This window comes from Gobio gobio, assembly GCF_949357685.1.
Source record: "Gobio gobio genome assembly, chromosome: 25".
Lineage (NCBI taxonomy): Eukaryota > Metazoa > Chordata > Actinopteri > Cypriniformes > Gobionidae > Gobio > Gobio gobio.
In genome coordinates, this window is record NC_137121.1 from 8870697 (window position 1) to 8887315 (window position 16619).

At 41.7% G+C, this 16619-nt stretch overlaps 1 long non-coding RNA gene across 1 annotated transcript in view; it reads left to right on the forward strand.

Annotated features, from left to right (window-relative positions):
* The window catches only part of LOC307121648, an 85622-nt gene extending 69283 nt beyond the window's left edge, over positions 1-16339 (forward strand). The window contains exon 3 of the long non-coding RNA XR_013815974.1: positions 14821-16339. This is a non-coding gene — a long non-coding RNA (uncharacterized lncRNA). The remainder of the gene's footprint in view (positions 1-14820) is intronic.
* Positions 16340-16619: the final 280 nt, after the last annotated feature.

A 16619-nucleotide genomic window follows, 5' to 3' on the forward strand; every position in this document is an offset into this window, starting at 1 on the left:
CTGCATCCTTGTCATTTCGGACTTATAACAAAAAACAGAACAATGTCTAAAAGCTGATATGTGACAAGGTGTATAGCAAACAAGTTAAAAAACACAGAAATACGTTTTTATAAGCTGTCGACCCAAAAAAACGAGCGTTTAAGAAGATAAAAGTGGATACAGGCAATGCGAAGTGACGCTTCAGCAGGATGAATGGGTAAATTTTGGGATCCTGACACTCAGTATGCCTCAATATGTCTATGTGTGCAGTAAATATTTTGTCACTGTTAAGTCAAATATCCAAATGTCCGTTTTATATATTATATTTACTTCGCTGATTACGTTCCCCTCTAGTGTGCGTAGTTCTCAGTGTAATATGACCCGCGCGCTCTGTCTCAATGGCCTGAATCCACTTTTTTGTACTTAAACGCTCGTTTTTTGGGTCAACAGCTGATAAAAACGTCTGGGTTTTTGCTTCTAGGTTTTGTTTAGCTTGTTTGCTGTACACCCTGTAACATATCAGCTTTTATACATTGTTCAGTTCTTTGTTATAAGTCCGAAATGACAAGGAGGCAGCCTCCCGCAATGCAAAGTCAATGAAGACGGTTTGATTGTTTTCCCCCCCGGTGGGCGTGGTCTTCAGATTATGACGCGTGTCGCTCTGTCTCTATAGAAATAGAGCACATGGAGACGGAGGGAAGTCTCTCGCCGGTCCTTTGTTTTTCATTCCCCGCTGGCTCAAACGCACGCCCATAGCGGTAAACTTGAGGAACGCCCATCAACATACACATGAGGGGAAGCGTCACAACACCACACTTCAGTCGGGCCGCGAAAGTGGATCTGTATCGTCAGGCAGTGTAACCGTTTAATGATCTACAGCTAAATAGAGAGAGCTTTGGTGAGAACTAAACAAATATTTAATCACTACAGTAGTAATTTCTAATGACATCAGAAGTGGAAAATGTTGGTCAAAAAACTTACATTTACACACAAACTGACCAGCAAACGCAACTTTCGGACGGCATCTTTTTTCCCCAGCTCAACTGTCACAGAATGGAACGCACGGGATTGTGGGATACTCGATCAAAACTCGATCAGATGATGGTCTCTCAGGAGACAGGAAGTGAAGCTAACATTAGATTCGGACGTGCCTTGATGCCTTCCCACCTTGAAATGTGTCCTCCGAAGGCAGCATTTTCCAGGTTTCGGACGCAACCACAGCGTTCGGCAGGTCTTCTAAAGCTGATGCTCTTCGGATGTTTTTCCATAGTCTCCGGTTGTGTTCATATGTACATTTTTGTGAGCATTTTTCGTCCATTAGATTGAAAGATCTGAAAAAACACGTACATTTACCCGCCCATAGACCTTCCCCTTGAAGAAATCAGGACAGAAGTGGTTTAAAGTGGACAAAAGAGACACCAGGTGTAAACGGGAATGTGTCTCCCTCGTCTGCTTGTGATCCGATCGACCAAACGCATCTTAATACCAGAGTAAACAGGGCCTCAGTGTTTTTTGTCCTTTCAATGAAAGTCAATGGTGTCCTGTGTTGTTTGGACCTCAACGTTCTTCAAAAGAGAACGATATGAGGGTGAGTAAGTAAGTTTTCCTTTTGGGGTCAACTATCCCTTTAAATCTGAGTGGTCTGTTTATATTTAGTTGTTGATCTTCTGTCAAGAGATCAGTCTCATGTCGAAGCTTTCATTGGCATAAACTCATTGAAGCGATGCGCTTTCAGACATTCGTTTCCACAGTAGCTTCATTGTGATGACATTTTCCAGCCGATTTGTGTTTGATCGTCAGCTGAGATTGTTGCATGAGTCAGCAAAACTGCAGCACCCCTTCAACAAAGTGCCGCTTGTTCTCCTAAACATTTCCCTTCCAGCTCTTCTCTTCCAAACGCCCCCTCATTTCCACGCGCTTATCAAAGAGACAGAGCGCGGAAGAATGAAAGAGGGGGTTATAAAAATGAGAAGTGATAGTAGGTTTCAGCCTTTTGTAATGAATATCCCTTAGAGGTATTGAAATGCTAATTTTACGCTCACAGTTGGCAAACTCGCCGAATCGTGAGGAAAATTTGGGCGGCTAAAGCCAACCCCAACATTCTGCTTGGAGAATCTCTCTCTCTCTCTCTCTGGCTTCATTTATGTGTTTTGATGTTTAGCATGATTTCTCTCTCTTGTTTTCCACCTCGCTTTTCCATTTCTCTCCCAGACGCACGCATTCAGGGGTGTGTGGGATTTGGCAGTGCTGGGAAAGCTTGTTTGGAACTGAAGCTTGCCAAACTACAAGAATAGTACACCAAAAAATGTTGTATTTGTGTTGTTAAAAGCCCATGTGACTTTCTTTTTTTAGAGGAATACTGAAAGGAAACTTTGAAGACTTGTTGGTTGTTCTTTAAGCATTTCCATTTGGGGACTGAAGCTTTTAAGCTTCAAAAAGGAAGTAAAAGCACCCTAAAAGTATAGTAAATGTGGTTCATATGACTCCTCTGCTATATTCCAAGTAATCTATATCAATGTGATAGCTTTGTGTGAGAAGCAGATCGTAAATAAGCTTTTTTTTAAATAATATATCCTTGCACTGAGTTGTTCGTGAGTTCCGCTGCGACTGAATCGTTCAGTCATTGAGTCATTTACAAATCCGATTGATTGATTAGTTTGTTCACAAATCAGGCATCGCTACTTGTCTCATGAACCTGAATGAACACCAAGGAGAGCTAATACAGCAGATGTAAAGATTTTTCATGAATAGCCATTTAAATTTAATTGAATGAATGGGTGAATCATTTTATGAACAGGTTCTAAGACACCAGCCAAACAAACTGATTCTCTAAAATGAATCAGAAATGTCCAGTTTGTATTATTGTAATTTAAAAAATCATGAATGCTTTTATGAACTGGTTCTAGTGAACCGTCCCAAAAAAAAAAATTCTCTCAAATGAATCAAAAATGTCCAGTTCCATTATCATAACTGAACAAATCAATGAATCATTTTATGAACAGGTTCTACTGAACTACCCAAACCGATTGATTCTCAAAATTAATTCAATTTTCGTAACTGAATGAATCAGTGAATCATTTTATGAACAGGTTCTAGTGAACTGCCCAAACAGATTGATTCTCAAAAAGAATTCCATTATCGTAACTGAACGAATCAGTGAATCATTTTATGAACAGGTTCTAGTGAACTACCCGAACAGATTGGCTGAATCCGAAATCGCCCCCATACCCTAAATAGGGCACTATTTGAGGGGACAGCCATTTGTAGTGGTGTCCGAAACCATAGCGGACGTTATCGAGTGTACTCATTCAGTCCCACAATGCACTGCAATAACGAGTGTACAGCCGATGTACACTCAACGGCTGTCCAACTTCACTCACTCGTTTTCATTCACTCCTTCAAGAAAACTATATTAGTGGACTAACATAGGGAATACTGAATGAGGGTTTAGGGGGCGATTTTGGATTCAGCCATTGATTCTCAAAAACAATTCAATTTTCGTAACTGAATGAATCAGTGAATCATTTTATGAACAGGTTCTAGTGAACTGCCCAAATAGATTGATTCTCAAAAAGAATTCCATTATCTTAACTGAACGAATCAGTGAATCATTTTATGAACAGGTTCTAGTGAACTACCCGAACAGATTGGCTGAATCCGAAATCGCCACCTATACCCTAAATAGGGCATTAATTGAGAGGACAGCCATTTGTAGTGGTGTCCGAAACCATAGCGGACGTTATCGAGTGCACTCATTCAATCCCACAATGCACTGCAATAATGAGTGTACAGCCGATGTACACTCAACGACTGTCTGACTTCACTCACTCGTTTTCATTCACTCCTTCAAGAAAACTATATTAGTGGACTAACATAGGGAATACTGAATGAGGGTTTAGGGGGCGATTTCGGATTCAGCCATTGATTCTCAAAAAGAATTCCATTATCGTAACTGAACGAATCAGTGAATCATTTTATGAACAGGTTCTAGTGAACTGCCCAAACAGATTGATTCTCAAAAGCCATTTCTAGTGGTGTCCGAAACCATAGTGGACGTTATTGAGTGTACTCATTCAATCCCACAATGCACTGCAATAACGAGTGTACAGCCGATGTACACTCAACGACTGTCCGACTTCACTTCACTTGTTTTCATTCACTCCTTCAAGTGAACTATATTAGTGGACTAACATAGGGAATACTGAATGAGGGTTTAGGGGAGCGATTTCGGATTCAGCCATGAATTAAATTTTTGTAACTGAATGAATCAGTGAATCATTTTATGAATATCCAAACAGATTCTCTCAAATGAATAAAAAATGTCCAGTTTTCATTATTGTAATCATGTTAATTGTGAATGCTTTTACAGGGTTCCCGCGGGGTCTTAAAAAGCCTTAAAAGCATTGAATTTATTAATTTGGAAATAATTAATAGGTATAATTTTTTTTATAAATGATTTAACTTGAAGAAACCTGTAGGAACCCTGTTTTATGAACAGGTTCATCATCCACACAAACTGATTCTCTAATTCCATTATCGTAATTCTTTCAATGAAAAGGTTCTAATTGAACCATCCAAATGAAAACAATGATGCTTAAAATACATTTGAAAAGTGCATTGGATTACACCTGAATTATATATATAACATGTTACATGACATGTTCTTTCATGCTACTCAATGGAAAAAGTAACTTGTTTGAACAAGCGACTTGTCCTGTATTGTCAAAAGATCTGAGCAACTAGATTAGATAAGTATTGTTGCTAATTTTAGTTAGTTTCTTCCCGTCACTCTGCTTGAGTGATTTCCACATGCAGGCCTGTTGGAGTGCTGCCAGTGTAAAGTCCTCTGGCAGCATTTCTCCTACACCGAGAGAGGGAAAGAATTGAGAGGGGTCAGAGAAATGAGGTGCACCGTAATTAGCCGAGTCGCTCTCTCCGTCTCTCTCTTTCTCACCGTTTCTCTCTCTCTCTCCTCGTTAAGGCGTCTCTTGCTGCTATTGTTTGGCTGCCACATCCTGAGGGAAACAGTGCGGATGGGGGGTGGAAACTTGGAGCCGGATAAACAGTGACCTGTTTCATTCAGAGCACATCTTTCACTCCATCTCTTCTTTTATTTTTCCCAACGGCCTAGAAAAATCACTAGTCTGCTTGGATGCCATCCCTAAAAAACATTGGGTATGAATCTTCCGAAACCCCTGGCTGTGTGGTCCGCCTTGTAACCCATGACATGGTGGATGTGAAAAGGAAAAGATGCCCGGTATTTTTTCTCTCTGCCATCTCATGAGCAGATTCCACAGCTGGTTCTGTTCATAAGGTCAAAATTTATAACTTGCACTTATAATATTAGTATGATTTTTACATCAAAAAATTTGTAATTTAGAAATAAAAGGCATTTTCCTTCCCTGATTTGAACGCTCTGTTTGAAGGGGCGTGTCTGCTGTGAGACTTCAGTATAAACGCCCACTGCTGTGATTGGCTGCTGTGAGACTTCAGTATAAACGCCCACTGCTGTGATTGGCCGCTGTGAGACTTCAGTGTAAACGCCCACTGCTGTGATTGGCCGCTGTGAGACTTCAGTGTAAACGCCCTCTGCTGTGATTGGCCGCTGTGAGACTTCAGTGTAAATGCCCACTGCTGTGATTGGCCGCTGTGAGACTTCAGTGTAAACGCCCACTGCTGTGATTGGCCGCTGTGAGACTTCAGTGTAAACGCCCTCTGCTGTGATTGGCCGCTGTGAGACTTCAGTGTAAACGCCCTCTGCTGTGATTGGCCGCTGTGAGACTTCAGTGTAAACGCCCACTGCTGTGATTGGCCGCTGTGAGACTTCAGTGTAAACGCCCTCTGCTGTGATTGGCCGCTGTGAGACTTCAGTGTAAACGCCCTCTGCTGTAATTGGCCGCTGTGAAACTTCAGTGTAAACGCCCACTGCTGTGATTGGCCGCTGTGAGACTTCAGTGTAAACGCCCACTGCTGTGATTGGCCGCTGTGAGACTTCAGTGTAAACGCCCACTGCTGTGATTGGCCGCTGTGAGACTTCAGTGTAAACGCCCTCTGCTGTGATTGGCCGCTGTGAGACTTCAGTGTAAACGCCCACTGCTGTGATTGGCTGCTGTGAGACTTCAGTGTAAATGCCCACTGCTGTGATTGGCCGCTGTGAGACTTCAGTGTAAACGCCCACTGCTGTGATTGGCCGCTGTGAGACTTCAGTGTAAACGCCCTCTGCTGTGATTGGCCGCTGTGAGACTTCAGTGTAAACGCCCTCTGCTGTGATTGGCCGCTGTGAGACTTCAGTGTAAACGCCCACTGCTGTGATTGGCCGCTGTGAGACTTCAGTGTAAACGCCCTCTGCTGTGATTGGCCGCTGTGAGACTTCAGTGTAAACGCCCTCTGCTGTAATTGGCCGCTGTGAAACTTCAGTGTAAACGCCCACTGCTGTGATTGGCCGCTGTGAGACTTCAGTATAAACGCCCACTGCTGTGATTGGCCGCTGTGAAACTTCCGTGTAAACGCCCACTGCTGTGATTGGCCGCTGTGAGACTTCAGTGTAAACGCCCACTGCTGTGATTGGCCGCTGTGAGACTTCAGTGTAAACGCCCTCTGCTGTGATTGGCCGCTGTGAGACTTCAGTGTAAACGCCCTCTGCTGTAATTGGCCCCTGTGAGACTTCAGTGTAAACGCCCTCTGCTGTGATTGGCCGCTGTGAGACTTCAGTGTAAACGCCCACTGCTGTGATTGGCCGCTGTGAGACTTCAGTGTAAACGCCCTCTGCTGTGATTGGCCGCTGTGAGACTTCAGTGTAAACGCCCTCTGCTGTAATTGGCCGCTGTGAAACTTCAGTGTAAGCGCCCACTGCTGTGATTGGCCGCTGTGAAACTTCAGTATAAACGCCCACTGCTGTGATTGGCCGCTGTGAAACTTCAGTGTAAACGCCCACTGCTGTGATTGGCCGCTGTGAGACTTCAGTGTAAACGCCCTCTGCTGTGATTGGCCGCTGTGAGACTTCAGTGTAAATGCCCACTGCTGTGATTGGCCGCTGTGAGACTTCAGTGTAAACGCCCACTGCTGTGATTGGCCGCTGTGAGACTTCAGTGTAAACGCCTACTGCTGTGATTGGCTACTGTGAGACTTCAGTGTAAACGCCCACTGCTGTGATTGGCCGCTGTGAGACTTCAGTGTAAACGCCCACTGCTGTGATTGGCTGCTGTGAGACTTCAGTATAAACGCCCACTGCTGTGATTGGCCGCTGTGAGACTTCAGTGTAAACGCCCACTGCTGTGATTGGCTGCTGTGAGACTTCAGTGTAAACGCCCTCTGCTGTGATTGGCTGCTGTGAGACTCCAGTGTAAACGCCCACTGCTGTGATTGGCCGCTGTCAGACTTCAGCGTAAACGTCCACTGCTGTGATTGGCTGCCGTGAGACTTCAGTGTAAACGTGCACTGCTGTGATTGGCCGCTGTGAGACTTCAGTGTAAACACCCAATGCTGTGATTGGCTGCTGTGAGACTTCAGTGTAAACGGCCACTGCTGTGATTGGCCGCTGTGAGACTTCAGCGTAAACGCCCACTGCTGTGATTGGCCGCTGTGAGACTTCAGTGTAAACGCCCACTGCTGTGATTGGCTGCTGTGAGACTTCAGTATAAACGCCCACTGCTGTGATTGGCCGCTGTGAAACTTCAGTGTAAACGCCCACTGCTGTGATTGGCCGCTGTGAGACTTCAGTGTAAACGCCCTCTGCTGTGATTGGCCTCTGTGAGACTTCAGTGTAAATGCCCACTGCTGTGATTGGCCGCTGTGAGACTTCAGTGTAAACGCCCACTGCTGTGATTGGCCGCTGTGAGACTTCAGTGTAAACGCCTACTGCTGTGATTGGCTACTGTGAGACTTCAGTGTAAACGCCCACTGCTGTGATTGGCCGCTGTGAGACTTCAGTGTAAACGCCCACTGCTGTGATTGGCTGCTGTGAGACTTCAGTATAAACGCCCACTGCTGTGATTGGCCGCTGTGAGACTTCAGTGTAAACGCCCACTGCTGTAATTGGCCGCTGTGAGACTTCAGTGTAAACGCCCACTGCTGTGATTGGCTGCTGTGAGACATCAGTGTAAACGCCCTCTGCTGTGATTGGCTGCTGTGAGACTCCAGTGTAAACGCCCACTGCTGTGATTGGCCGCTGTCAGACTTCAGCGTAAACGTCCACTGCTGTGATTGGCTGCCGTGAGACTTCAGTGTAAACGTGCACTGCTGTGATTGGCCGCTGTGAGACTTCAGTGTAAACACCCAATGCTGTGATTGGCTGCTGTGAGACTTCAGTGTAAACGGCCACTGCTGTGATTGGCCGCTGTGAGACTTCAGCGTAAACGCCCACTGCTGTGATTGGCCGCTGTGAGACTTCAGTATAAACGCCCACTGCTGTGATTGGCCGCTGTGAGACTTCAGTGTAAACGTGCACTGCTGTGATTGGCCGCTGTGAGACTTCAGTGTAAACGGCCAATGCTGTGATTGGCTGCTGTGAGACTTCAGTGTAAAGGCCACTGCTGTGATTGGCCGCTGTGAGACTTCAGCGTAAACGCCCACTGCTGTGATTGGCCGCTGTGAGACTTCAGTGTAAACGCCCACTGCTGTGATTGGCTGCTGTGAGACTTCAGTGTAAACGCCCACTGCTGTGATTGGCTGCCCTGCGACTTCAGTGTAAACGCCCACTGCTGTGATTGGCTGCTGTGAGACTTCAGTGTAAACGCCCACTGCTGTGATTGGCTGCTGTGAGACTTCAGTGTAAACGCCCACTGCTGTGATTGGCTGCTGTGAGACTTCAGTGTAAACGCCCACTGCTGTGATTGGCTGCTGTGAGACTTCAGTGTAAACGCCCACTGCTGTGATTGGCTGCTGTGAGACTTCAGTGTAAACGCCCACTGCTGTGATTGGCTGCTGTGAGACTTCAGTGTAAACGCCCACTGCTGTGATTGGCTGCTGTGAGACTTCAGTGTAAACGCCCACTGCTGTGATTGGCTGCTGTGAGACTTCAGTGTAATCGCCCACTGCTGTGATTGGCTGCTGTGAGACTTCAGTGTAAACGTCCACTGCTGTGATTGTGGAGTATGTTTATGAGGGATGGATGCACTTTTTTGAGCTTCAAACTCGTGTGCCCTGTCAATCCCGTTATAAAGCTTGGAAACATCAGGATATTTTTTATATAACTCCGATTGTATTCGTCTGAAAGAAGAATGTCATATACACAAAGGATGACTTGAGCGTGAGAAAATCATGGGCTAATTTTCATTTTATAGGCAGAAAGTGATGAATTGGGGGATAAATGTTGAGTTTTTGTGCTAACTAGTGTAGCAGTTTTAGTATTTTTTATATACCATTATAGTATTTATTAATATTTTGTATTAGTTTTTACTTTTTATTCATTTTAATTTTAGTCAAAAAGTAATTTTGTGCTTTTGTCATTTTTATTATTATTTTTTAATAGCTAATAGCTTAAACTTATTTCAGTTAGTTGTTTTTTTTAACCTTTTTAATTCAGTTTTTCATCTAATATTTATATTTTATTTGACCTTGATTTCAATTACAGAAAACGATTTGAACAGTTTAAAGGGACAGTTCACCCAAAAATGAAAACTATCCCATGATTTACTCACCCTCAAGCCATCCTAGGTGTATATGACATTCAGAGTTATATTAAAAATGTCCTGGCTCTTCCAAACTTCATAATGGCAGTGAATTGTTGCTTTGTTTATGAAGTCCATAAAAGTTCATCTATCCATCATATAACTGCTCCACACGGCTCTGGGGGGTTAAAGGGATACCCAAAAATGAAAATTCAGTCATCATTTACTCACCTTCAACTTTTTTGTTCTGCTGAACACAAAAGAAGATATTTTGAAGAATGTTTGAAACAAAGCAGAAAAAGCAACCATTGACTACCATAGTATTTTTTCCCCCTACTATGGTAGTCAATGGTTGCTCTCTCTGCTTGGTTACACACATTCTTCAAAATAACTTATTTTGTGTTCAGCAGAACAAAGAAACTCATACAGGTTTGGAACAACTTGAGGGTGAGTAAATGATGACAGAATTTTCATTTTTGGGTGAGCTATCCCTTTAATAATAATGTTTAATAAAAAATGTAAGAAAAATATTAATATTTAAAACTTTATAAACTAAAATCGCTAACTTCCGGTGGATTGCCGTATGCATCGATTTACGGTGAAAGAGTAACCCTTGAGGCATGCGTATTGATGAACGCAGAAGCACAGAGGATAGAGCAAAACAAAACGTAGAGTCGGGGGTTACTGTTTTAGCGCAAGTCGACTGGCGCACTACTGACCGCTGGAAGTTAGGCTAGTTATTTTAGTCTATAAAGTTTTAAATATGGATATTTTTTTTTACACAAACGCATCGCTTCTCTTCAGAAGGCCTTTATTAACCTCCCGGAGCCGTGTGGAGCAGTTATATGATGGATAGATGCACTTTTATGGACTTAAAAGTCAATGCCATCATAGCTTGGAAGAGCCAGGACATTTTTAATATAACTCAGATTTTATTTGTCTGAAAGAAGAATGTCATATACACCAAATTAATTGGCTAATTTTCATTTTTGGGTGAACTGTCCCTTTAAGTCTTAGTTAGCAATAACAACACCTGTAGTGAAGTACAAGTAGAAAATGTATCGTTTGCAATTTTGTCCTGTTCTCCTTTTAATATTGTTTTGTCCTGTACATTAAACATCAAATATTGTCTACTAATCTGTGATTTTGTTGCTTCTCTCAGCATTTTCACTTCCAGTGCTGACAATTTTGTCACACTGCAACTGGTTAGGATGTGTAATGCCAACCATCTCTTTCCGCTTTTGTTGATTTGGATCGTTGCAAAAGTTTTCTGGCGCCTCTCTGGCTTTTCCTGAACAGGTCCAAACTTGTCTTCCTGACATAAGCTCTTTGAGAGGATCCCATTGTTTTTCCTGTTGTACCAGTCCAACGCTGTGACAAAGCGATTTAAAAGCCATCTCTTCCAGTTTAATCCGATTGTTTTGTCCCAAGCAGCAGCGGCGACAGATTATTTTATTGACCAGTTGGGTTCTATTTCTATAGGTCATCTCATTGCTTAGCCCCGCCCACAGCCGAATCTCATTGGTCCAGAGTTCCACTCCACATAACTGTATATTAAACACTGTATAAGTTCTGATTTCCATGTGAACAGACAACTTACTTGTCATTCGAAATGTTGTGTTGTGCCTGGTCAGGACACGTACGTCTGTTTATATGCATCTGTCTGATTGATCAAACAAAAGCAGGCTTAAAGAAGCTCTTGTTGTAATGCTCTTCTAGTATAAGAGGATGACGGTATAAGCTTCGCTTCAGATGCCGAAGCATTTCATTTTCACAAGCATGTGAAATCTGCATCATGGATTTTAAAAGCTTGTACTATTTGTCCCCCTTTCTTTGTTCTCTGGAAGCCTCCATCATTTTTGCCCGTTGATTGATGCTGTCATGGTTTCCCACCTGCTGTCAGGCGCGGGCACTCGAACCTGCAGGAATGAAAACCGTTCGCAGGTTTTCTCCTCTTCCATGACAGGTGACCCCCCCGGCGGTCCCTCTCGTCCCGCTGTTCGGCTAATTGGCGAATGAAGCTTTGCCCCCCGGCAGAACCAGAGTGAATATTACCATACCTCATTTATTCAGGGCCTAATAGAGCGTTTTTTTATCATTTCATTTGAGTGCGAGAAAGGGAACCAAATCATTGTCGGTGGTTATAAAATGACTCATTTCCCAGTGCCTGATATTCTCCAGGAAAAAACATGGTTCGTAGGTGCGAACTTTGAAGATTGCCCGAGTGAGAATGGCCTCGTTTATGGGTAATATATCCTTTTAAACGTAACCGTGAAGATCTGAGTAGTGTAATTGTGACACGAAACCTTTTGATTGCAATTAATTAAATTTTTGTCTTGTTTTATGAACCCCTTTCTATCATGCCACGACCCCTGCGCAGTGACTGTGGCGGCTGGCCTCACCTCATTTAACAGGTTTGGTTCTAGCTGTGTATAGATTTTAATTGCACTCACGATGGCAGTAGTTATTAAATTTTTTATAAAACATTTACCATGGTAACCATATTTTCCACTCAAATACTACAGTGATTGATAATTCTGTCAGATCAAACTTGAAATGTTGTCTTTTTTATGACCGTTTTGATGACTTACCTCCATTTTATTGTGATAAAAAAACTATCATTTATAGAATTATGGAACAATTATACTTTCTTTCTTTTTTTTCAATTCGTCTGTAATTTAGTCTAAGTTTTGTCAGTTTTCACTTGTCTGGCTATGAGCAGACCAAGCTAAATCTTTTAAGATTGAACATTAGTCTGGGGAGTCTGCTCTGTATTTTCTACTGCACAAGAGGCGTGATCAATGGGCATAGTTCAAATGACTCTGTACACAATTGGATAGTCCTTCAACCAATCAGACCACAAGATGCGTGATCAACGGGCATAGTTCAAATGACTCTGTACACAATTGGATAGTCCTTCAACCAATCAGACCACAAGATGCGTGATCAACGCATAGTTCAAATGACTCTACGCAATTGGATAGTCCTTCAACCAATCAGACCACAAGAGGCTTGATCAACGCCCATAGTTCAAATGACTCTACGCAATTGGATAGTCCTTCAACCAATCAGACCACAAGAGGCGTGATCAACGTGCATAGTTCAAATGACTCTGTATACAATTGGATAGTCCTTCAACCAATCAGACCACAAGATGCGTGATCAACGCCCATAGTTCAAATGACTCTGTACGCAATTGGATAGTCCTTCAACCAATCAGACCACAAGATGCGTGATCAACGCATAGTTCAAATGACTCTACGCAATTGGATAGTCCTTCAACCAATCAGACCACAAGAGGCGTGATCAACGTGCATAGTTCAAATGACTCTGTATACAATTGGATAGTCCTTCAACCAATCAGACCACAAGATGCGTGATCAACGCATAGTTCAAATGACTCTGTACACAATTGGATAGTCCTTCAACCAATCAGACCACAAGAGGCGTGATCAACGTGCATAATTCAAATGACTCTGTACACAATTGGATAGTCCTTCAACCAATCAGACCACAAGATGCGTGATCAACGCATAGTTCAAATGACTCTACGCAATTGGATAGTCCTTCAACCAATCAGAACACTAGAGGAGTGATCAATGGGCATAGTTCAGATGACTCTACACAATTGGATAGTCCTTCAACCAATCAGACCAACAATACCCAGTCTAGGTTTTCAGTTAAATATTAATTGAATTTTTTGATAATTTTATTCATATTTTTATCAATTTGTCCTTAATTTAGTCTATTTTCTATCGGTTTTCGGGTCTATCATTGATAGTTATTTAATTTGATTTATTTTAGTTATTTTATTTTAGTTTTTATTTTGGTTTTAACTTGTATTTAAAAGTTTAACAATGTTTAATTTCTCAACATAATTTAGAACTATTGATAAGTTATAGCTAACTGACATTTATGTTTAATCAAAGACTTCATATACGGTTTACTCCTATTACTAATGAATGGGAGAGTGCGACACGCAATATGGCGGAATAAGCCCCGCCTTCTAAATAAAAGAGCCAATCGATGATTGATAAAGTCATTGCCTCATTTTTTTCAATTAATTTCGCCCATTGGGATTTTTAAAAAAAAGGCTTTGTTGAAGCGTAACAAGCCATGAACCAAGTCAACCAGCTACGAGGTGAATCAAAACACTACAAACTTTGATTTGAAGTTAAATGTATTTGAAAATCAGACAAAAATACAAAGGTACAAGACTGAGTACTGAACGGCTTTAGTGAGGGAAAGAACTACAATCCCATGAAGCATTGCAAACAACATGATAAAATAAAAAATGTAGAAATATAATACTGCTACCATATCTATAGAAAGTTTATTGCGCAATTTGCATATATACATACTATAAATACTTATTACTTTAAGTATTTGTAGTATATACTACATATGTACTTAGTATTTAAATATTTTGAGTGTTGGGAGACCAACTCGATTACATCATTCGCAGTGTTTCACAGGAATGGGCGGAGCTAAATAGCTCTTGACACGGTTTGCTTTGTTTCGACTTCTGCACAGCATCATGGGTAATGTAGTTTTTTGCAACAAATTCCACTGATAAAATGGCGATTTAAAAAATTTGGTTGAAATGCGGCCTCACGGCTTCAACAGAAGCAAATACCATTGATTAACAACCTCGTAGCTCACATTAGGCCACAAAAGGTTTCTAAGTTATCAATAAAAATCAATGTCCCTATGGAGAAAATGATTGGAGTTTTTACTTCCGGAACCCGACTGTTGAACGCTGGGTCTAGCCTGAAAAATATGCTTTTTTTAACACTATTTGAGCCTAAGAAACAACATTTATTGGACAGTTCATGACACACTTTGTTGCTGATTTGAAATACGGGTAACACTTTATTTTAGGGTCCAATTCTCGCTATTAACTAGTTGCTTATTAGAATGCATATTTCAGGATATTGGCTGTTTATTTGTACTTATAAAGCACATATTAATACCTTATTCTGCATGACCATATTCTACATCCTTAACAATTACCTTACTAACTATTAATAAGCAGTAATTAGTCCAGGAGTCCAGGCCCTCCTCACCCATTTTACCGTCCGCCAGGGAAAAATCGCAAACTGTACTGACATTTTAGCTGAAACTAAGGTTACCATGATGCCGAGGATCGTCACAGGCGCTGTCGTAGTTTTCCGTCTGCAACTGTGTGCTCTGCAGGGCGGACGCTATAAAACACCTCTTTCCTTCCCCCCAGCCCCGACACGAAGTCCAGGCCCTCCAGTATCCCATCACCCCCTGCGACTATCCAAGCTGTTACGGCAGGCTGGGCCGCGAGCGCCTGTGCCAGGGCGCGGCAGGACCGGATCCGGCCGGTGGGCTCCTCTTCCTCCTCCTCCAAGCTGCCGCTTATGCTAAGCGCCTTGCCGTTAGCCGGAAGGACGGTTGAGTGAGGACAGGTTTGTCATTTTGAGAGTGAAGTGCTTAACTGTGTAATACCTAGTAAGCACGAGGAACAAGTCAAGCTGTCGCGTCTGAATTAAGAAAGTTTTGGCGCGGTGTTCTGAGATTCTGCAGAGGCACATTGCCAGCAGATGGTACGGCTCACATCCAGACCTGACCTGAGCTTTTAGCCCTTCACAAAATGATTTTGCGGCAACCGAAGGAAAATTTAATTGGGGGAGAGATTCAATATGCTGCAGAATTTGATTATAAGACTGACAGTTTTATGTCCACAGATTTTAACAAGCTTCACTCTTTAAACAAACAAAAACAACAGCGTTTTTGCATTCCCTTAAAAATATATGAGCTTGTGCAAATCCCAACCCCACACTGGTGGGGTGTTGTGGGGTCGTTGCTATGTGGTTGTCATATAAAAAAGGCGCATCTATGCAGAGGTGGACAAAGTACACAACTCCATTACTTGAGTAAAAGTAAAAATACTATTGGTTAAATATTACTCCATTGCAAGTTGTAAAGATACAGAAGTACTTGCTTTTAAAAGTACTTAAGTATCAAAAGTAAAAGTAAAAGCATTATTTTATTATTGTTGCATTGTTGTATGAATGCATGCTGTTCCATCATGGTGGTTTAAGCCAGTCATGCTCCATCTGACATGCTAGCATATCTTGAACTCATTTAAATACTTGCTTAAAAGTTACAAAGCTCTTATCAAAGTCAAAATTATACTAGAAAAGAAAGGTTTCTACATTGTGTTTATTTGACATATTTCTGAAAGGACTTCAGTTAACATTATTAGCCCAACTACGCTTTTGCATGCTAACTAACGTCATTGTTTGACGTTACCTATGCATTAGCGCTCCATCCACAAGGCTATGGTAACGTGGCGGGTAAATCTATAAAAATAATTTGACTAATCATACTTTATACCAGTGTTAATTTTGAAGGCAAATTTGGATTTAGTTTTAGTCAGTCTTTTGACTATAACATTTTAGGCATCTGAATTGTTTTAGTTTTAGTCTAGTTTTAATTGACTATAATAAGATTTTAGTTTTCAATAGACTAAAATTCAGTACTTGTGGTCTGGCGTCTGAGAGGCAGCTTTCTGTGTGCACTTTCTTGTCGTTGCACTTTTTCAGACTTATCCACGTCTGCTCTTCTGAATTTTAACTTTTAAGTATGACTATGGTTGAACGCACTGCGTCTGGGAAATGCCGCCTTCTATTTTGCCATCAATTGATTGGTGTTCAAAAAATACTTGGAAATCATTGAACTTCATGTGATCCTACAAGAGTGATTACTGATAGGCTGTCTGCAAAAAACAAAAAACAAAAAAAACAATCACGTTTTAAAGAAGAAAACAAATCATCCACTGACTTTCAAAGCAGCTACGACTTTCTACTACGTTGGAAATAAAATGTGAAATAAAAAGTTACAATTATTTTTATTGCTGTCAAATCGATTAATCCCTTCGAACATAAGTTTTTGTGTGTGTCTGTGTGTATATATATATAAATATAAATATAAAAAAAATGTTTTGAATACATGCATGTGTGTGTTTGTATACATAATAATTATACACAGTAAACACATATA